The sequence below is a fragment of the Lepidothrix coronata genome, unplaced genomic scaffold (assembly GCF_001604755.1).
Source record: "Lepidothrix coronata isolate B3197 unplaced genomic scaffold, Lepidothrix_coronata-1.0 Scaffold276, whole genome shotgun sequence".
Classification (NCBI taxonomy): domain Eukaryota; kingdom Metazoa; phylum Chordata; class Aves; order Passeriformes; family Pipridae; genus Lepidothrix; species Lepidothrix coronata.
The window spans coordinates 712,682-734,377 of record NW_016690456.1 but is presented as its reverse complement, the minus strand read 5'-3'; the positions used below and the strand labels follow the sequence as shown (position 1 = coordinate 734,377).

The 21,696-nt window shown below is 39.7% G+C and overlaps 1 long non-coding RNA gene across 1 annotated transcript in view; it reads left to right on the top strand.

The window, feature by feature from the left end:
• Positions 1–17,790, top strand: part of LOC108507958 — a 28,917-nt gene extending 11,127 nt beyond the window's left edge. The window contains exons 3-4 of the long non-coding RNA XR_001878304.1: positions 13,284–13,290; positions 17,777–17,790. This is a non-coding gene — a long non-coding RNA (uncharacterized LOC108507958). The remainder of the gene's footprint in view (positions 1–13,283; positions 13,291–17,776) is intronic.
• Positions 17,791–21,696: the final 3,906 nt, after the last annotated feature.

Genomic DNA, 21,696 nt, shown 5'->3' with positions numbered 1-21,696 from the left:
CAAGGCACAGTTCTTTCTGCGTTGTCTTTTCTCCTCAAGGGTGATCCTGCGTGCGTTGTCAAAGGCATCAGCAGCGTTATAGATGGTGTGTCTCCAGGCCTCCCGATTGGAGGCCAGAGTAGTCCATGTTGGTCAATATGGCCAAGGCTGAGATGTTGTTTCAGGGAGTCCTTGTATCTCCTCTTCGGGGCTCCTCTCTTGTGGCAGCCGGTGGCAAGTTCACCACAAAGCAGGATCTTAGGGAGGCGATGTCAAGGTCCTTCATCCTGGAGACGTGCCCTGCCCAGTGCAGCTGTGTTCTCGGTAACATGGCCTCAATACTTGTGACAGCTGCTTGTTCTAGAACAGATGTATTGGTCACATAATCTGACCAGTGGATGTTTAGGATTGTACAGAGGCAGCGTTGATGGAAGCGTTCTAGGAGACGCAGGTGGTGGCGGTGGATGACCCACGATTCAGATCCATATAACAGAGCAGACAGCACAATGGCTCTGTAAACACTGATCTTTGTACTTTTCTTCAAGTGTTTATTTTGCCCAACTCTTTTATGAAGCTTTCCAAAAGCACTATACGCCTTTGCCAACCTGTTGTCTATCTCCCTGTCAATCTTACCATCCAAGGAGATGAGGCTGCCTAGGTAATTAAACTGGTGGACTGATTTGAGCACTGATTGGCCAATGGTGATGTGGGGATGATGGGGGACTTCCTGAGGTGCCGGTTGATAGAGAACTTCTGTTTTCTTTAAACTGACTTCGACACTAAAGCAAGGAGAAATCACCTATGTATAAATTAGATATTGTACTGATAGAGGTGATGTAAATTGCTTCTCACAGAGAGGGATGGGAAGGTTTCTTCCCTACCTCAATGCTTCTCAGCCTGGTTCTCTAGGTCTTGTTGCAGACTTTGACTTTTTGTTTTGTTTTATTTTGACTATTTGTTTGTTTGTTTTTCCCCTGGAAGGGAAAACGTTGCAGAAAATCCTAGTGAATTTCATGCTCTTCATTGGCTCTCAGTTGTTTTGGGTAGAGAATAAGGGCCTGAGCCCAAATGTTAGAAGCCATCAATGGATCAGTGCCCAGCTATGCTACTGAAAAGGTTATTTCTGTATCACCTCTACTCTGATGAGGTGAAGCTCCCTGAGTAAAGCCAGTTTTGTGTCTGGAATGTTCTTGTGGAAAGGAGAGTACTGTTCCTGAACCAAAGTACCTTCAAGGCATTTTATGAGATGAAGTATTTAACTAATGGCAGAGAATCATAGAATGACTTGGGTTTGAAAGGACCTTAAATATCATCTTGTTCCAACCCCTGGTCGTGGGCAGGGACACCTTCCACTAGACCAGGTTGCTCAGAGCCTCATGCAACCAGGCCTTGAACATTTCTAGGGATTCACAACTTCTCTGGACAACCTGTTTCAGTGTCTCACCACCCTCACAGCAAAGAATTTCTTCCTACTATCTAATCTAAACCTACTCTCTTTCAGTTTAAAACCATTCCCCGTTGTCGTATCACTACATGTCCTTGTGGATAGTCCCTCTTCCATCTTTCTTGTAGGCTCCCTCCAGGTACTGGAAGGCCCCAGTTAGGTCACTCTGAAGCCTTCTCTTGACAAAAAAAAAATATCAAGTTACTCTTCTCTTCTCCTCTGCACGTACAACAGGCAAATTCCCACCATAGCAGAAGCAGATCACAAATTCCATTGTGAAGATCATTAAGGTTAGGAAAAACCTCCAAGCTCATGGAGTCCAACCTTTAATAATGCTCTTCCAGTCTCATCACTCTAGGTGCTGCTTAGTTATTACCATGAACGGGTTGGAATATCTTAAGTGGAACACATATTTTCACTAAATAACAGCACCCTCTTGGCATTTGCACAGGGCATCTGCATTCTTTCCTCCAACAGGCAACAAGTGAACCAATTCCAACCAAAAAAGCTCACCATGCAAGTAAAACTATTGAGGGTTTGAAGGCACGGTTGGGTCAGGTGAAGAGGTGTGTGTTGTTCCTTAGTAATCCTTGGAACACATTGTGAATTAACCTTGGATTCACCAAACAGTAGTGAAGTAGGGGTGATGCTACATTTCTTTCATTAGTCTGCAGCAAAAAGACCCAATGCAGGACAGCCCAGTGCTGTGCAGAGGGGCCACTGCTGGCTCTGTGTTTCTCAGCAGGCTGGATTGGGTTAAATACGTATTCCTGAATGTGCTATGCATGTATCAGTTGTTTCTAAATGATGAAATACAACAAGTTCAGAGCAACTGACTGCACTAGGGATGTGGCCAGGAATCTCTTTCATGTACTGTTTTCTTTTATTTTTAAGTAAGGTGGACAGGAGTTCAAAAGGGTGACTGCAGTCTCAACTGAACCTTTGAATAAAGGCTCTAAAGTGCCAGGAAAAATAGTGGATGAGGTTTCATCAGTGCTGTCTTTCTTACTGAAGAGAGTATTAAAATAAAATTAAAAGAAAAAGAAAGAAAAAAAGCCTGTAGTGCTTACAAAATTCTTCTTAATCTTGCCCTCTCTCTTTTGGAGACTTAAAACCTGATCTGAGGCGTAATCCAGAAAAACATGTCAAGAGGATTTGTTCATAAGCGTACAGTGTGTTGACATCAGCAAACTCTTACTATGGCTGTCATGTTCCCTATCTTGAAGGCTCCTTCTAATCTTCTGGCAGCATTCAAGTTCAGTGCTTTCCATTTTGATTGAATTAATTAGTGGGGTTTAGATGATTCCCTGATTCTGAAACTGTCAGAATTTTTACAGCAGTGTGTTTTTAAAGGCTATTTTTGCCCTATTTAATAACAAGTAGGACATCTGAGTGCATTTCTGTATTGTTTAAATTGAAAATACGTGGCCCATTTGGCAGCAGAGAAAATGGTAATTGAGAGCTATATTTACGTACTTATCTTGCCTTTAAGTTAATCTCCCGTTACTAGTCTTGAGCCTTTCAGGTTGCTATAGAAACTGCCACAGCCTCCAACTGTGCCTCTCCCAAGACTTAATTGCATTCTGAGTTTCATAGGCTCCCTATTAAACCACAGCACTGGCAGACACGAGCATGTTCCAGAATGAGCTGAATTAATGGTTCAGTATGATGTATGCATTTCTTAATATTATGTTTCCATATCCCTTTTCAAATTTTTCTTTGCCAGCTGATTAAGCTCATCTGTAACACCTAGTGATACCACAGGGATGGATGCTCTCTGTTGGCTGCTGCTGTATTTGACGTTTTCCAGTCTTTGATGCCATCAAAGTAGCTGCAAGAGTCATTAGTTTTAAGGACCATTTTTTTTTCCCCTTAGAGAAATCAGATTATTCATGAGCTACCTTAGTTTTTCTGTGATTTCTTCTTCACTTCTGTGAAAGGAGCATTGAAGTGCATACCTGCTGTCTCAGTAGCTCTGGTAAGCTTTTGCTGACTCAGTGCTCTTAACCACAGGACTTTTGCTTGATCAGTGGGGGTCAAAGATGGGCAGTTTTTCAGTCAGGCCTGTTTTTAGGCAGGAAATACCAACTCATCAAAGTAGAAACTGAGCATGTTTATAAGCAAGGTTTGATAAGGCTTTTCTAGGGAATATTTATTATATCCTTGATGAAATTTCATGTAAAAACTGGGCTGATAATGCGTTGCATTCAACTAGTACAATAAAATCTCAGATATTTGTTTTCCCACTTGGTTCTCAGCACAACAGTGCTGTCAGTGCAAATACACTGTCCTTACAGATGCCGTTGTGCTTTCAGTGAGGATGAACACTGAGAACTAATGGTTAATATCACTTGGTGTTCAATGAATTTAAGTTCAGAACTTCATAATTAAAAAGCAATCACCTCTGTTCTCCTCTTGCACAAGAAGAGGACAGAAGAAGTATCCCAAGAGAAGGAAGAGAGCAAGCACTGTGTGCATTTCCACCTCCTCTTAAGCTCTCTGTCTCAGCTCTGCTTTGCTTGTGCCCAGTGGGTAAGAGATGGGGAATAGGACAGACACCCTCTGTGCACTGTTGCTCTCAGATCTGGGATGTTTCTGTACTTGTGTTAATGCAGGCCCAAAGATGTATTTTTATCCTCATTAGAAAACACCCCAAAACTGGTGAAGGAACAAAGTCAGACTGATGCTTAGAAACAGAGCAAAGCAAGGATTTCACTAACATGTCACTTTAAGTCTTCATGCACTTTGTCATGCTTTTAGACACTGAGCTTCCAAAGACAGCTTAAATATATCCATTACAACTTTTAAAGTTTTCAAATGCCCTTTAAAATCAGACCCTTTGTGCTTATGCTTTTCATGTGGTTCAGTTTTTTCCCCCTATTTTGTCATTCTCTATACGTGCTACATTTCTTGAATTGTGAACTGATGGTCCCCTATAAAAATCTTTGTAATTAAGTCAAGTAAGCCAAGGTAGTTTGTCTGGCCTCAGCCTACTGCCAGTATTTTTCTGTGAATTTGTGTGTTAATTTAGCTCTTTCAACAAAAAAAGAGGAATTGGGAAAAGAAGAATTTATGACAATATTGTCAGGATTAATCTGAAAGAGTGAAGGGTGTTTCCCAGCATTCCTCCCCATCACCATTCTCTTTTTTCTCAGATGCTTTTTCGTTACCTACCAATTTCACAGTTCTCACCACAGTGCAGTGCACAATCTGTCTCAGAACTGAAATCTCTTCCGCGCCATCTCAGCTTTCCTTTTTAGCTGCTCTGTGAGCTTGCATGTTAAAGGGAGCTGAGCTGGATTTCCCTGCCAGCTCTGCTCAAGTTACATTTCCTCGATTGCCCTACAGAATGTCAACATATATTCTCAAAATCTGTGTGTGCTGGAAACCTTCCTCAAACATTCTAAAAACACTTACTTTGAGATGGGATTCATTTGGATTTGAATATAAAATCGGTATTGTTTGTTGGCTTCTTGTCATTCCTGAGAAGCCAAAGAGTTGCCATGTCTCCGAGTTGTCTGTGTCCATGAGCTATTTTCCAGGCAGTGACAGCACTTTATTTGCAGAAAGCACTGTTTGCAATGTCTCTGTAGGCATTCAGAACAAAGAGTTTGCCCAACAACTGGACAGCCAAATGTGTGAGCATGTGGGGGGCTTGACACCAATTACATACAGTTGATAGCAACATCAAAATAGAGAAAAGACTCATTAAAGGTTTGGGATGTGCCAATAGCAGCTTGTTTTACTCTTGTGCATTGCAAAAGCTTTTTTACACAAGCCCTCATTTCTTACAATTTCTGTAGTTTACAGTATTTTTAGTCTCTTCCTATAATTGATGGTATGTTGGTAGGCTTTTCTACAGGCACATGGCATCTTTGGAATAGAGGCAGCTGGATGTTTAGGGTATCCCTGGGGCCACATTAGCTCAGTTCTGCTTAGGGAATGCAACACTTTGTCGCAGAGAGGCACTTACTGTTGTAGTTAGCTTCTCCTGCTTTGCCAAAACTTGTCTTCAGGTACCTATTGCTCATTCTTCCTTCCTTTCCCCATTCTACGTGAGAAAGCTGACTCACAACCAGCTCTTGCACACTACCCAGAGGTGAGCAGAAAGTAGGGATGCTGCTTCTTTACAGCCTTTGTGCTCCTATTTGTCAGATGAGATGCAATGCTGCCCTGGGATGTTTGTGTTGGAAGCCTTGCTTTTCCTGGGAACAGGGAAGATAAACAGTGCAAGCTGCTGGCAGAAGTCAGGCAATGAGATTTAAGCCAGGTTACTGAGTGGACAGTGGAAAGATTAAGCCTTGTAACTGACTTGTAACCTTGGTTTCATCTCCTTCCTTTGTTCCTCAGTATAAGAAAAGGTGGAGTGAAACTTGATCATAAAGAGAGTTCTGAATAAGTAGAGGCTCTGTTGAAGTGGTTCGTACATGTCTCAGGCAAATATTCCCACTGAAATAAGGAGAAGCACTGGGAATGGGGTGCACAGGTAGGGACAGGTCGTTCAGCAGTTCTTCTCTTGAGTTTGTATAGGTTTTTTGGGTTTGTTTAGTGCACTAAATACAGATTTCCTCTAGCACATACTGAGCAAGATGGAAGATAACACTGATATAAAATGTGGGTAGAAAGTAGGCTCTGTAGGCCTTAACTTTTAAAATTCTTGGAATACAGACCTACTAGTTACTTTCAATGTGATTTATGTCTCTTTACCCCCCATTTGTGCCTCCAGAATCAATCCCCAATGAAATTTCTACTTTCTGCTTTAACCCTGCTTACCTTAGAGGCCACTTAGCAGAAGGGTTTCACCTGTGTGTTAACTAAATTGGTTATTTTGTATGTCCTTGCATGGCATGCAAGGGAAACGAGCAGAGACTCTATTAATATCTCTTCTTATGTAAACAGAACCAATTTTACTCAATTCTGCAGCTAATGAAGCACTGTGGGAACAAGACAGCCAGAAGCTTGAGAATTACTCTACAAGGAAGAATCTCAGTGTTTCTTGGCAAAAGCTGCCTATGCTCTAGGCTTGCTTGGTAAGAGCCAACAGTAACAAGGTCTTGCTCTGAACAAGAGTTTAAATAAACAGAATTTTTTCTGCCTTTCTTTGAAAGCTCACACACAGAAATGCCTGTTTATTTCAAAGAAGGCTCAATTTTTATCTAGTTACAGCCAGATACCCAATTTTGAGGAGGGGTTATAATGAAAGAAAAGAGTAGTTGGAGTCCCAAGTGGGGACTTATGGAAAATTCTCTTTTCTTTATTTACTCCCAAATAGTGACAGAATGGAAATAATTTTTTCTCAGTTTGCTGTCTGTTGATCTCCTTAATATAGAAAGAGAAAACCAAAAGACATAAGGTGACTTATTCAACAATAATTGAATTACCAGCATCAGTTGCTATCAAAGTCTTATTACAATAGCTACAGGGATAGCTGAAGTGTTGTAGATGGTCATATAGAGAATACCTTTCTGGGGGGTGATGGAGAAGGCTATAATGGAGGCATTAGATGGTGTTAGATTTACAATGCCATAGCTTCTAAATGCCCTTTAAATTTTTTCCTGCATGTATTTATTGAATTAATATATTAAATGAGAACTTGTGGCTGGAAGGTCGGTATCTGCAATGCTGTGCCACGTGTAGGTGAGCACGCAGCCTCATGCATCCATCTCCCTGGTAATTCCCTGATGCACACTGATGCAGGAATGTGGGGAATTCTGCCAACGGCTTCCCAGCTGGGCTGAACACTGATAGCTCTGGGAATGTGATATCAGCACCAGAGGTTCTGTCTGTCAAGCTGCAACCAACATTTAAGCTACCTGATGCTCTGTCTCAGGAGATGCTGCCTCAAAGGTGTCTTCAATTCCTAAAAGCTGTCTCTGGCTGGGTAATATTTCAGTGTAAAGATAACATCATCAGAGATAAAAATAAGGAAAAGATGAATGATCCTGTTTATTCTTGAGTTATTACTGCTTGTTTTCCCTACACTGGAAGATACGTTTAAGGAGAATTTCAGAACATAATCTTGCACGCCAAAAACTGCTGCAGAGCTGGCAGGAACTGATACAAGAGAGGACAGGACGCTGCCTTAAATCCTTCTCCTTTGTGCATTATTCTTGCCCTTCCTTCATTAAATCCTATCTTCAGCCATCTCTGTCTTTCTGTTTTAATAACATGGTGAACTATGAATCTCAAACTCACAGGAAAGATGTGACCCAGTATATCTTCGCAGCGCAGGTGAGAAGCAGGAGCCTGTTTCTCTTGGCCTGTGTTTTTCAATTGCCAGTTCTCAATATGTCTTTATGTTATCAGCAGAAATATTAATAGGAAACAAAGGAATTACTACTGAATGCATTGATCTGCACAATTAGTCTTCAAATAAATCAGGATACATGCTCAATCTTTTTTATTCAGCACACATTGCAACAGCTGATGTGCAACAAGGTCATTTGCTGAGACTTGTATCAGTAAAGGAGATACCAATCTCCAGAACAAAATTGAAAGAAATTTGGTATCATATATGCAGCACCAGTGACAAAAATGAGCCATTTTATTCCCAGATCCCAAAGCAAATTTATAAAGCTCTGTATTAACTTGTTTTCTGGATCCAAACATAATAAAATGCAACTCATCATTTGCTAACTGCTTAGAAATGCACCTGACTGCCTGAAAGATGTTCCTGAGGTCTGGGAAAAGCCTATAAGAATATGAAAAGGACCAAAAGAGCACAAAGAAAACCTCAATAATAGAACTATTTAAACCAATAACTTTTAAAATAATTAAGGAAGCATTTAAATTAAGAAATAGTCTTGATTCCTATTTCCTGGGAATGTGCACTGTGCAAGGAAATAGAAGGTAATTATGCTAAGAAGACCTGTGGTAAAATCTTTAATTATAATCATTCAGAACAAAGTTAATTAAAAGCACATCTTTAATGTAGCGGAATGGTTTTCCCCACATGCCACCATTTGGGACTGCTCTCTTCTGCCCTCTCTGTTATTTAACTTAAATAGTAACAAATAGCTGTGAATGTAGTTCTAATTTTCTCTTATCTGCTGAACAAGGGCATGTGTTCCAACCGGGTTTGTACAGAAGGCTGTAGTGTTTTCTTTTTGCAGGAAAAGAAATAATCTCTCTCACTCTTTATTATTGTGGAAAGAAGTTAAAAGAGTAACTACAAAATTTGAATTTATAAGCTTCTTGGGAGCTAGCTTTTAGCCTTTTTGCTCCTGTTTTCCAGCACGAAGCAGATCAGGTGTTCTGGGAACTATCAATACCCCTGTTGATGGTCAGTCTGCTGAGACAACTTGCTCTATAAGCTGCTGGTCTGGCACTGCACTCACAACAGCTGCCACCTGACCTGAGATCCCTGTGATGTGATGTTTGGCCACAGAAATTATGTAAGGACATAGGGGGTGGGGGTGGAGATGTAAATGCAGCTGTGCAGTTGAAGTCTGGTGATGAAGGTGGTGTTTCAAATGCCTGGAAGGTTAAAAGTGCTTTTCTTTAAGGAGGGAACTTTGGTGGCATTGCCTGCCTGCACGGAGAGCACTGTCAGGCCTTTTGTTAATTAACCATGGCTTATGAAGGAGAGCAGAGAGGATTTTTCTTGGATTTTTTCCAGGAGTGGCTTAAGAGTTTCTCAAAAGGTGGAAAAACTGACAGACATAACAATGCCTTAAAAAATCTGTGGGGTTGCAACATACCCCTATCTCAGAGCCTTTTCTATGTGTTGTGTCCATGCCTAAATACTGTATGTTTTGATGTTTGGTTGATTTTTATTTTTTAAGCAATGAAAATTGTTTCCAAAGCATTTCTATGTCCCTTTCCCAAACTAGGCTGCACTAAATTATTACTAACATTTCATTTAGCTACAGGCTTCCCAAATTAGAGTTTATCTTACTGTGTTCAAAACCAAATCAGCCCTGACACTGTTGCAGTTGTTCTTGTTTCTGGCTCACAGAAAACCAGACTGGTAGTGAAACGCATTCTCATTCTGCTCCTTGCCCCCAAAAACTCAGTGCCAATGAGCACAGTAAGACAATAAATCGATTCTGAAGCTTATAGGTGAGACATTAGCAGGAACCTTTTAAGAAGAGACTAAAAGGGAAGGGTTAGAACTCCTGCATCTTCAAAATATTTGTCTATCTGGCATGTCAAGTGCCAGAACAATTGTGTGCTGTGAGCCCATGTGTCAGTGGCAATTTGAGGTAGGTAGAAAGCTGACTTTCAGGCCAGCTTGAACAGTAAGTGAACAGGACAGGTTTTATTTTAATGCTATTGTGAAGCAGGCACTTTAAAGCTTCTCGTTAGAAGTCTGTGAAGAGCCAATCAAGGAATTTTATCGGGGAAAGTAAACCCTCTAAAGATGCTTTCTGAGCACTGCAGTGAAGTGGCATCGCAGGGCCTCATGCTGCAGGTCTGAGTTTGGGCAGGGAGGAAGGAACCAATAGCATAGGTAACATATCTAAACTGAGGTTTTAATACGCATCAAACATTTAAAAAATTGAAAAAATGTTATAGAGAAATATAATCACGGTAATTATAAAGCCTTTTTTAGGAGTTTAGTGTTTCTCACCCAGCTCACATGCATCAGTGTAAAGAAATGCTGAGTTCACAGTTATATCAGCTTCAGGAGTTGATAATGCAGTGAATGATTGCCTGGTTTTTATCAGCTCTCCGAGTGAAATTTTCAAGTTAAAAATAACTGTTTCTGTTAACGGAATAAACATTTAAAAATTTTAGCATGCAGGAGTTTTCACAAACTGTCCACATATTAAAAATAACAATATTACATTAAATTTTTATCAACTGAGATAACCTTAGTCTACAACAAATTGCTACTCCAGAAAAGCTGGACTAAACTTTTCTGACCATAGAATGAGAGAGAAAACAGAGTCAAAACTTAACACTTCTGTCTCTACTAATTTTCAATATTCTGTATAATAGATCCACTAATAAATTTTGAGATTAAAGACATAACTGATTGAGATAGTGAATACTTAAATATCTTCCATTTCAAGATATGTTTGTCCTACTCTGTTTCTATCATAGGTTTGAGTCTTTTTGGTAAAATTATACTTTTCAAAATTAAATATATTTCTTAGAGGTAAAATCATGGATAGCTCAAAAACTCCTAGGTGCCTTTTAAAAGGTGAATTCTCAACAGCAAATGGCACACTAATATTTCATCCTGGTTAAAATGGAGATAAAATATTGCAATTAGTACAGGTATAGGTTACAGTTGTAACTAAAAAATCTTAAAAAATCTTGCTGGTTTACCATGGTACCATGGCCAATTTATTTAGTACATTCTGGATGTTACATGACCTCAGATTATTAAATGGCTATCAAATATAATAATGAAATAGCTTTCAAAGAGCATAGTAAACCTAATCATCTATAACAGTGTTACTGGGTACTACAATGTAATTTAAAAAAAAAAGGAAAGCGAGGTTTATAGTGATTCTGGCATGCTACATGCTCAGAGAAGATGCATATGTTAAAAATACATAAATTAATACATACATTGTTGAGGTCTGTTCGTATTTTGAATGCAAATTGTAGCTCCTAGTTCTTGGAAGTGTCAAAATAGCTGGAGCATAACTGAACCAAGCAATGTCAGATATTGGCTCAGATTTGCTGTACCTATAAGAAACCCATTTTATTTTCTGCCAGTATCAGGTGATCTCTTAAAAGTTATGTTCCAATAAAGTGTCACATGGGTGTGCTCACAGTGGTTCATTTTGCTGTGAATTTTCAGAACCGTATTCAGCAATGTGTGCAACCTTTCTTTGAGACTTGGTGTTATACCTTCTCTCTCAACAGTGCTTTTATATTTACTTTCTTTTAATAGGAGGCCGTAAAAATATATATCATAGTAAAGTTTAGCAGAAAAAAATTAAAATGTTAGGTCCAAAAAACCACAGGGAAGATGCTGGGTAATGGGGATGTGCATTTTTGAAAATACTGCCTTATCTCTAAATATTCCTGCCACTGAAGAGGATGACTTCGGGGCTACAAGCTGGATTTTTTTGTATTAGTAGATTCTGGAAAAAAGTGCCTTCAGTGGCAACATTAAAAGCAATAGTATATTCTCTACCCACCTCCTGCCACATCATCAGAAAAGGGAGATCCCTCTTGGAGAAATGTGTATGGATAAAGAATGTTTTTACATGGGGCAAATGGTGGGAAAGATGCAGAAATGCTGAAGAGACACTTTAATTCGCAGGAGACTCTTCTGAATTTCTCTAGAATTAAAACTCCTGACACCTTTTAATATTTCTTTCCCGGTAATTGAACAGGGGTAGGCAAAGCCATGAGCATGCAACCTTCAGATCAAAAATGACCTCTTAGTACTTATTTAGTGACTTGCATTTTCCAGGGAGCTTGGAAATGTCACTCGTATTAGAAAACTTGTGGCTGTAGAAAGTGTGAAAGTTCTGTTATGCACTGCCTCACTGTACTGATTGACATGAACCTTTTACATTGCAGTTTTTGGACTTAAAATAGTACTGCCAAACCAATGTCCTCCCCTTGGCATATTTTACTCTCCATTCAAACACCAGTTTGGTTAAGTGCAATATCTTTGTGAACCATCCTGCAGTGGCTTAGCTATTAGTGGAAGAAGCCAAGAAATTCAGAGCCAAACCCTAGCTTTAAAATGGAAAGAAAAAAAATATTATTGTGTTTGTTTGTGTTTATCAGATACATGATGTTGTTTATTTTGCTGTTCTCTTTTTCTGTGGCTCCAGACTGCTTAGATGGATTTTAAATTTTGAATGAGTTGTTAATTAGAGCAATTTCTTACCCTAACTAACTGCAAAGATCCCTGGAGAAATCTGTTCTTTTGCAGAAATCTTTGTGAGATTAAAAAACAGTTATGTATGTTTTAGGTACAGTGACATAAACTGTGAAGCTGTGTGTGCTATGCTTTGTCCATAGCTTCTACAGAGAGTTTATTTTCCTCGTTTATATTGCAAAGTTCAGGAAGAAAACAGTGTCCCTTGCTGAAAAGGTTCCAGTGAAGACCGTGAAATAATTAAAAGATGATCAAAACCAAAAATAATGCTGACTCTTAAACCTACAGTCACTGCAGGGACAGAGGGAGGCCTGGGTTCAATTCCCAGATCTTTAACAAAATATTGGAGCAATAAATAAGCAGAATAAAATAAGACAGCTGTATGGGGTGGGATGGAATGCTCTCACCCCCTGGAGTTTGCAGTGGTTAGGGAGCGCTCCCGGGGAGATGTGGGAATTGAACCTTTCCCATCCTGAGTGAGAACTGCAGCCACGGAGCTCTGGGAACTGGCTGATTTAGGATTGTGGAATAACTCAAGACAGCAGACACCCCAGGAGTTCCCAACCATCAGCCCAGCAGGAGTTTTCCTTGTCCCAGGGTGTCTGCCGCGTTCAGGCAGATGTACTGGCTGGTAAATCCAGCACATGGCAGCGCTGAAAAGTGAGAACTGGTACATTCGGGGATCAAGATCGAAAAATTGCGATTCCTTATTTACGGTCAGGAGATTTATAGTGAAGCTGGAATTTATACGCATGTATTGGGGCAGGAGAGCAAAGAATGAAAGTGAAAAGGTTTGGGGTTCCCGGCGGGCATTCTCACGTGCCGAACCATTGATCTGAGAGCTCTTGAGCTCATCATCTTCCTTTTCAGCTGAGCATTGTTACTGTTAGGGATGTAAATGAACGGAAATCGTGTAGTTCAGCACTATGCATGAAATTCCTCTTGGCAGGCACTAAGTGCTTTGTGTGTGTTCAAGATTAAGGTCTTGCTTTATTTAACAAGGCATTTCAGTGCTTGCCAGCCTACTTAGCAAGTACTTAGCATATTGAAGTTCTTGGAATTAAGCACATGTGTTTCCCTGACTCCGGACTAAATAAGAAGTTTTGTATTTTCATGGTAATTATTCTAAGATTACTTGAGGCTTGAGTTAATAGAAAGTTACTTGATCACTTTTTGTGCATGACAAGTTCCTCCTGGGTAGCTCTGATTAGGTAAGTAGTGGCTGTTTAGTTACTATATGATAACTACATGACAGATGTAATTGTGCTAACACTTTTCTGTCTATACTACAAACTGGTGAATATTTGTAATTACCTAATTTTCTAGGTCAGGCCATAGCACTGAGGCAGGAAAAAATTACAAGAAACAAAAGGATGAAAAGTGAATAGGGTATCAAATCTGGAATGGTTTTTCCAGTTTCCAATTACATCACTAGCTGTCCGGGGTCCAGATAACACAGGATGTGATTCAAATTGTCTCTTAAATTAAAATAGCGCCACTGAGGTCTTTCAAAGTGAAAACGTGGTTCAGTCTTAAATGGCAAAAGCTCCAGCTGGTCTGGGGAAAGACTTTTAAAATCTTTCCCCTTGGGCTACGTTGGTGTTCATTATAGATGTCTCCCTTATCCAACTAAGAGCTCTTACTCTTTTATATTTGTATCTACCGATATATTATATTTGTATCTATGCTAACCAATTATAGGATTATCACGGCTCTTAAATTGTGTAAAGTTGCAGGTGCCCTGAGCAGAAGGGAATTTAATACATGGAATACAAGACATCAGTGTGGAAAGCTGCAGAGCCAAGTTTTCTCAGGGAGGAGAAAAGACTGCACTCAAAGTTTGGGCTTGGGAAAGTTTTCTTCTGAATCCAAGCTGAGGTCTCTCTGTAGGTTTGAATTTATTACCATTTTAAAATAGTAAACAGAAAATAAAAAGGGAAGGACCAAGCAGCCCATCCCAGCTGCTGGTTGGCAGGCAGGGGTGTACAGAGAGCTACTGCCTCCATTGCTCAGGGTTGGGCACTTTGCTTCTGGCTCCTGCAATATGGCCAGTTCTGAGGTGCATTGAAGTTCCTGACTGTAGGAACCAAAATGAACTCGAGATTTTAGTCAGGAAAATTAATTCAAATGTTTTTAAGTCATATTGATATGGATAACCACATAGGAAACATAATGTTATATTTTTCGTGATTTAAAAGTTCTTATCTGAATGCAGAAAATGCCTAAAGGACATTTGACATTGAACTGAAATTTGAATTGAAATGGAATTTGAATGGAAAGGATCATAAACACCTTCTGAAGCTCTGTCTTTCCAGTGCTTCATTCCAGCCAGCACCTGGCAGTTGTTCTGCTAATTGAAACTCCAGTGGACACTGCAAAAATCTATCATCCTTTGTATTGATATTGTGATTTCCAGAAAGAGTTAAGGATGGAAGAACTGTGGGCTTTGTGCATTTGAATTGACACATTTGCATGACCAGGTGTTGTGTGGAAACTTGTTTTGGATGTGTTGTAAGAATTGCTTCTAAGAGTGCAACCCCCTTTTATCTGGTGTACATGTGTGTTAAACCTTTGACCCCTAAATGACCTTAGAGGCTCTGACCTCTTTATGACCTCTGACATTTTGATGACCTTTGACCTTTTGGATACCTTTGAATGACCTCTTGACCTTTTCAGTTACCTTTGACCACATGGCTGACCTTTGAGCTCTGGGTGACCTCTGACCTTTTGGCAACTTTTTTGAACCCGTGATGACTTTTGACCCTGCATGACCATTTGTCCTTTTGGATGACCTGTGAGCCCAGGATGACATCAGACCTTTGGGGATGACCTTTGACGCCTGGATGACCTTTGGTGTATTTTCCAGCTGTTTCTGTTAGGATTCTGCTGGAGTTTCTGGCTCTCTCACTAGGGCTGGGCTGCAGTGTCGGCTACAACAAGAGCATTGCAAACACTTTCAAGAGCCAGAAGTACTGTTTATCCTCCTGAAAATAGCCAAGAACAGCACGACTGAACAGTGACCAAACCGGTCTGGAATTGAAATCCAGCCTTGTACATTCTGTTTCTTTTCTCTACACAGGGAAGCAACACAGAAGATGCAGAAGGAGACAGGCTCACGTTGTTAAGGTAGGATGAAAACACCTCTTATTTAACTGCTTTGTAGAAACTTCTGATATCTCACTACAAGTTTGTAAAATATGCAATTATATTATATAATATACAATAATATCCAGATGATAGTTGGTTTGGTGGAGGAATAACCTAAAAAGGGAGGTTGTCAAAGTCTTAATGCTGATGGCATTAAGGCCAGTGTCACCAGTGGACACTCAAGCAAATGTATTGTGGATTCATGGATGTGTTGTTTGGATGGGTTTTTTTCTCATTTTTCCTCTAATTTTTTATTTTGCTTATAAAGACCTATATCATGGGTCATGTGTTGGTATGACCTGAGCAGCTGGGATGAACTGCCTGGTTGCAGGAAGCTTTTGATGAGTTTGCACTGGTAGGGTGTTGCACCAGTTGGCTGAGACAAAATCAGAGTAAATATATCAATAACTGGGTGTGCTTAATCCTGGGAAGAGGAGATGGCTGACAGTGAGGTCAGAAAGCTTCTTTTTGGAGAGCTTTGGGGTGTGCAATGACTGTGCTTTATGCAGATGGCTAAATATTCTGGAGAGGGAAAAACTGATGTCTAAATAAAACTGAAATCCTTCCTCGTGTTTCTGTCAGAAAGACTTGGCTTTTATGAACCTGATATTTATGTAAGCAAACAGCATTATGTTGTGCCCCAAGAGTAGATTTCCTTGCATTGTTTCTCCAGCAGACTTATCTGGCCACAGGGCCACAGCTTAGTCAAAAAAATTCTTAAAGGAATATTTTTACCTCTAAAACTTAAAACCACAGTAATGTGTTCCCACCCCTATTCACATTTTGGAGTAGAAATACATGGACTAAGATAATAGTTACTGGGAAATCATGGTACTCCTTCCAGTCTTTAAGATTTTGTGAGTTTTGTTGTGAGATTCCACTGAAACATCATGATGGAGACCAAGTTTGTAGTGCTCTGCAGTCAAAAAGCTGAGGAAAAGTTGTTATGGTTCAGTACAACTTCAAGTATTTCCCAGATATTTTTTAACACCAGATACTGCTGAAGTATCCCACTTAATATTCTGCTTGCTTTGCCAATAATACAGCAGATTAATAAAACACATTAGGTAGGAAATAGCTTTCTGAGAGAGCTAGGAAAGATAATTCAAGGTTTTAGACAAAGCTACTGAAGCAGAAACAAGCTGGCATTTCCCAAAAGCTAATCAAATACTAGTAGAGCAATAAGGGAGTAGCAGAGCAACAAAGGAGTATAGCACATCATTTGGAAGACAAAAGTCAAGAGAGAAGATTTCAAAAGATACTACTTCCATTTGCCAGCAGATAGTACCTCCCAATGTCAAGCCTTTCTCACCACAAACATTCCCAAGCATTGCTGAAATGATAATAATCTGTTCTGTGAGGGGGCATCTTCTAAATCGTAGAGGTTGTTTAGGTCTGGTGGAGGGCTTGTAAATACTACTCACTCGTTGTTAGATCTGAGATACAGTGTCGGGGTCAGTAGATATTGGGCATTTTTTCTATATTTTTGATCATAGTAGTACAACTGGCAATTGCTTTTTTCTGATCACACTGAATTTCAGTCCTTCCTTCCTACACTGTTGGTAAGTAATGGTCTGGAGGTTCATCTGGGTTAAAAAAAAAGCTGAGTTTCGGTATCTACAGTGAAGAGGGGTAGGAGATGGGGTGAAGAAAGAAAAAGGAGAAATGAGTGTGTGTGTGTGTGTGTGTAAATGTATTTTATAAATGCTGGACTACATCATCAGGGAGACTGTAAATGCTCAGCTTCAACCCTACTGGAACTAGGAAATTTTTCTTAGGGATTTAAGGTCAAATCCCTTTGGATACAGAGTGAAATTAAGCCAAATTTTCAGTCTTGAGCTTGTGCCATACATTTTGGATTAAAAAAAATTGCCTCATCCTCAAATATTTTTTGGTGAATCCATCTGTCATGATTTTGTCTCACTAACTGAAATTTCTGCAGAAACCTAAGTTATGTATTCCTGAGACAGATTCACATTTCTCAGAGAACTTAATGTTCAGTGGTGTTCATTCTTTTACAACCAAGGTCTGGCGAAGATCAGCAAAAAGCTTTTTTTTTTGTTTCCAGGAAATTAATTTGAACATGCCTGTCTTGGAAGCAGTGCTTTGTTTTTTGTTTAAGAAGTATTATCAGGTGGGCTAATTGCTGATGTGAACTTCCTCAATTGTTTGTATTAATTTTGTAAAAGAAAACTAAGTAAATGCTGTTGGTAAATATTCACTCTGCAAAGCGTTAGGGCAGTCAAAAAAGCTGTAAGCCCAGCTGCCTGTTACTGTCACTCAGTTGAAGTGAAAATGCAGAGTAATTTGCTTGCAGCAAAACAGGATGAACTAATCATTTGGCCATTTAGTTGGAGTTAGTGTGGCACGTTCTTGTCTGAGCAGAGATTGGAGCACTTGAATGAAGCGAGCTGACCTCCAGCAAACTGGGGCATTATTTGCATTGAGATACACTGCTGATTTTAAAAAAAATTATCCAATGCCAAGGTCACTTTTGAAAACAGATCTGACAGTCTGCTCCCCAAAAGCTGTGTCCTGCACAGAGCCCATTACTCATGCAATAGATATGTAGGAAGAGACCCACAGCCTCAGTCTGCTGTGATGGGAACAAGCATTGCCATTAAGGAGCCTGCTGGATGTATTGTGAAGCCTCCTGATTCTGAACCACAGCGTTGGTATTTGGTTGCCATAAAGTCACCTTTCTGTTAAGTCTAAGCACAAGTAACTGCTGCCCAGTTTCTCTGTGAATACATCAGTAAAGAATGATGTTATCAAGTGCACATGACTGGGAAAGGACAGTAAATCTACTTCCTCTTTCCAAAATTCATGGCTGGTTCTGAACTGAGAGCAAGACTACTTAGCATGCACCTTCTTTCACATCATGGACATGGAATACGTTCTTTGTTGTTTAGCACACCCGTGAGCTGTTGCTATTTTCTTTTATAATACAAACAGTTTCAGTGAAAACAGGATGATGTTTCCTGTTTCAACTACTTTCCTGCCTTTTTTTCGATCATGTGCTCTTATATTCCAGAACTGAATCTTGTCCCAGTAATTTAACATTTATCAAATTCCTTTTATCATGGAAAAGTGAGGACAACTCGTATTTTAGATTAGCAAACTACAGACTTTAGTTTTGTGTAAAAGGAGCTGTCTTGCATTTAGCTGGCTTAGTGTTATGCCCTTCTATAGTAAATCAGTATGATACCATTAGATACCTATTAACTGATTTTCTGTTTTGTTTCATAGAGGCTTAACTTCACTGCATATACAAATCTCTCAGCTGAGGAATCTGATATACAGAAATGTGTTTGATAGATGTCTATTAGTATGCTTAGCCAGCAGTTTTAATCTCTTTATATTAAGTTAGCTATTAAGGGCAAATAAAAGTGTCTGTCTTGGGGGACAGGCTACTGGCCTATACAGGAATCTGGAAATGCTGCAGGATATTTTTCCTTTGGAAAAAAAAAAAATATGGCAGCTTCATAATGTTGGGCTTTGATTTTTGTTACTCGTTTCTTGTAAAAGCTAATTGTTAAATCTAATTAGATTCTGCTGGCTGAATTCTAGGATATCTGCAGCAACATCCCAGGACACTGTAACCAGGGCAATGCCTCTGGGCTGACTGTGCAGGATCCCAAATACTGCAGGATCCCAAATGTGCAGGATCCCAAATACTGCTGAATCAAGTAGGCACAAATAGCACTGCTGCTGTTCTGGGAAACTGGTCTTTGTCCTGCCTATTCCCATGCCAATCCTGTTGCCTTTTGGAAGAAGATGCGTGAATGTGTGAAGTAACCAGAGCTCTTAGAGTATAAAATATTGGTGATACACAACTGACATATCTTGTCCCATCTGTCAGACAGGGACTAACAAACTACAGAGTCCACCAAGGCAAGTTTGAAATGGCTGAAGTGTGTTTTGAAAGAAGGGATCACGAGGCTGATGTTTCACTTCCCTCCTTTGCTCTCCACATATTCTTTTCATAAAATATGTAAATGCAATGGCAATTTGTAGTGAAGGCCAAAGCTGGCAGAAATGACAAACCATGGCAAGTGTGTGATAAAACTTTCCAGGGTAGTTTTTCCTCTGATGCTCTTCTGATCATACTTAAGATTTTAAACTGATGTTTTTTCTTCTTGATTCAGAAAAGTTGATCAAGGTTTGGAAATCTGTGGTTATGCAGTAAGCTTGAAATACCAGTGCCTCTTGCAGTACTCTGGGATTGCCTTTTTTTTTTTCTCTCTCATGTAAAATATATAGGAAATTAAAAATTTGATTTTCATATATTCTTGGTCGTAAGGTCAGTGATGAAGACATATTAATCAGTAACTGCACTTGGCTTTGCTTTAGTCTCCCAAAAATCCCTTTTTACGTCCTCTAGGTGAGGGTTTTAAAGAAACATACTGGTTTTTATGTCTGTCCATACACATACTCACGTACAGGCTTACTTTAGTGTTAGCTAAAAGAATGTGAAATTCTGTATGATTCTTTCATTCCTTTTGTTTTCAGGGTAGGACTCTTTTGTCTTTGTTGTTTTTTGGGGGGTTTTTTTGGTTTGGTTTTGTTTTTTGTTTGTTTGCTTGTTTGATATGAATTAACCCAAAATAAACCTGGTTAAGGGGCAATACATCCACACAGCCTTTTGCACCAGCTTGACTAAACCAGCTTCATATTACTTCCCCATTGTGTGCATGCACATCCTTACTGCAGAGTGATGTGTAATGTGATATACCACCGTGGTGGCTCCCTCACACCCACTTAAAAAGACCTGTTTTCATTGATGTTGCTGCTGCTCCCCTGCTTACATTGACCTTTTTCAGTCTGGGGGCTTCTTTTGTTTGGATTTTTTTTGTGTTTTGTTCGGTTTTTTGTTTTCTTTCGGGGTTTTTTTTTGTTAGTTTGTTTTTACAGTAATGTTTGTAACACTGATTCTTTCTGTTTATGCAATCAGACTGGTCAAGAGAAATCAAGTCCAGTCATTTTGGGCATTTCCTGCAGGCATGTACGGATAAGTCCAGACTAAACAGATGCAGTCCCATCTTCTCTAATGATTATAGTGAATGTGATCCACTGTCCAGAGTGAGCTCAGTCCTGCTGTTTATTGATACAGGGTATGCCACAGGGATTTCTTCAAGTGGTTTTGATGAGGATGCAGACATAAATTACAGAACTACACTTTCTAAGTAGGTTCTGTGCCAAATGTCAAGCTTTCATTTCTAACTTTGACCGTCAGAAAGGAAAGAAATGAGAATTAGAAGAAAAAAAAATAGGGAAATTGGTAGAAAGGAAAGAATTTTTGAGCATTTTCCAAATGAAAGATGATAGTTTTCATCCAGTCCGGTAGAATTAAATCCAATAACCAGTGACGTGTGCAAAATCCTTGGAAAGTGTCGCCGGCAATCCTTGTAAATTGTAGCTCGGTGGATTCTTTTTTAGCTCCAAGGGTTTGACAGTAGAACCCTGCAGAAGTTTTAGGTTACCATATTTTAATCTGCAATTCTCTAAATTTCCCTCATTTTCCCTTAACAGCAGTCATTTAAATTTGCCAACATTTCACTCTTTTTTTCAGGGAGCATGACAGCCTGAGGAAGTAGCAGTTTTCTAGAATTTATGCCAAAGCAAAGCTTTACCTTAATCGCTGTCAAGTAGTTTATTTTTCTCACAGCTGTAAAGCAGGTGTCAGTATCTCAGTATAACCAGTGCTGTAGTAAATTGAATGAGGCAAGCACTAATATCCCTGAAAGCTGAAACAGCTTGGAGGATCCTAAATCATATCAGCTGTGTGGCTGGAGCTGAAGAAACAGAATTACATGAACTGTTTCTCTATTGATTTCTTTTGAAAATAGAATTTAAGAGCTTTGAGTAGTCTATGTAAAAAGAGAAGCCAGTCCAGTTTACACCAGAGATAATTTTGAGCTCCAAAATTCATAATTTCTCCCAAGTCTGAGGCTGGGGTTGCTTTACTTCCTACTTACACAGTCTGCCTCTCCTATCAAACAGCAATGTTTCATTGCTGCCGTATCTGTGCACCTTCCAAACTGCTCTGGAATAACAGGACTGCATTTCTGATCCAGCTGGTGCTGTATCTTGACTGGGACCTGAATAGGATCACCTTGGGCAGTAGATACTTTGAGAGTGAAAGGTGTATAAAGCACCACAGGGAAACATTTTGTAGCAGGGCTGTCCCTCAGGCAGGGTTCTTTCACCCAGTGTGCAAAAATCAGGCAACACACTGGGTCAAAATATTTGATTTGATTACCATTCTGCACAACTGGGTGCCAGGCACATAACACAGCCAGCACTCTTTTTGGAGAAGCAAGCACAGTCT